The following is a 1,742-nucleotide window of genomic DNA, read 5'->3' on the forward strand; positions in this document are numbered from 1 at the left end:
TAGAGATGGAGACATTGGTAAAAACTCACGTTTAGTTTAGTACAGACACAGATAAATACATTTAGAAATATTTAAAGATATGTGTATATACACAGGTTAGTAGTATATACATACATATTTCTTTGTTTTGTCAGGTGAGAGAGCCTAGAAAGAATGACATATCTAACAACATGAACAAATACACCAGGCAACCCAATCTTGGTTTCTACAACCATTATCCAATAAAAGAAACCAAGGCTCCTTGTAGAAATGGTTGATCCTAGAGCTGGGGCAGGAATATACAAGATGAGCCTGGAGAATCCTGTGGTGTCAAAAGGTAAGATAGGCTGTGTGTGCCCACACACACGATGATGGAGTTAGGTCAAAGGGATAAAGAGTGTCCAATGGCTAAATCTAGAAAAATTTGAAGAATAAAATAAATAGTACGGGATTATAATCAAAAGTATAAAATATATATCCATGAACTCCTCCTTACATAAAGGTCTTAGTTATCTCTGGCTTCCATAACAAGATAACATAGACTGGGTGGCTTAAACCACAGAAACATATTTCTTACAGTTTTGGTGCTGGAAAGTCAAAGATGAGTGTGCCACATAATCAGATTTGGGTGAGAGCTCTCTTCTTGGTTTGTAGATGGCTACATTCTTGCTGTGTCCTCATATGGCAGAGGGAGAGAGCAAGCTCTCTGAGTGTCTCTTATTATAAGGGCACTAATCCCATCATGAGGGCTTCACCTTTATTACTTCATCTAAACCTAATTACTTCCCAAAGGCCTTTTCTCCAAACACCATCTCATTAGAGGTTAAGCCTTCATCAGATGGATTTGCAAGTATCACAGTTCAGTCTATAGCAATAATAAACAGCATGAGAGACAATAAATAGATGAGAGACAATTTTATTTTTAATTTCCCATGCAGCAAAATTGCAAATAATTCATGTAGAAACTCTGTCCTCTAGGATGTCGAGAATAACTTCCCACTCTTTGAGTGTAGGCTTCACATAGTAACTTTCTTCCAAAAGGTATAGATAGCATGAAAAGGGGAGACATTTGTGGTGAAACTTAATAAACACTACCTTGGTAAAGTGATCAAGGTTAACACCAATAGTGATAAGTCACATTGATAGCATGTACCCTTGATATTAAGGGATGAAAATGGCACATTCTTCTGTAATTTTGCCCCCAAACTTCTAACCCCAGTCTTACCACACACCCCCACACAAAGACACAGAAATCAGACAAATCCCAGTTGAGGGGCATTATATAAAATACTTACCCAATATTTCTTAAAACAATCAAGGTCATCAAAAGCAAGAAGTCTGAGAACTTGTCACAGCCAAGAGGAGCTTAAGCAGACATGATGACTAAATATAATCTGGTATCCTAAAAAGGAATTTGAAATTCAAAAAAAGACATCTGATAAAAACTAAAACCTTAACAAAGTATAGATATTAGTTAATAATTATATATTGATATTGGTTCATTAATATGACAAATGTACCACACTATAAATACAAGATGATAATAGGAGAAATTGTATATGGCATATATGGAATCACTCTGTAATATCGTCTCAAATTTTCTATGAAATGAAATATATTCTAAAATTTTAAAAATATTTAAAATAAAAATATAATCTAGATCTGAAGTTAAGCAAAAAGACAACTAATTTTTCTTAAAAGTGTGTATGATCATCTAATCTTCTTATGTATGACTATCTAATAATTCTCTACTACAAGTTTAA

This window comes from Lipotes vexillifer, unplaced genomic scaffold, assembly GCF_000442215.2.
Source record: "Lipotes vexillifer unplaced genomic scaffold, Lipotes_vexillifer_v1.1 scaffold452, whole genome shotgun sequence".
Lineage (NCBI taxonomy): Eukaryota > Metazoa > Chordata > Mammalia > Artiodactyla > Lipotidae > Lipotes > Lipotes vexillifer.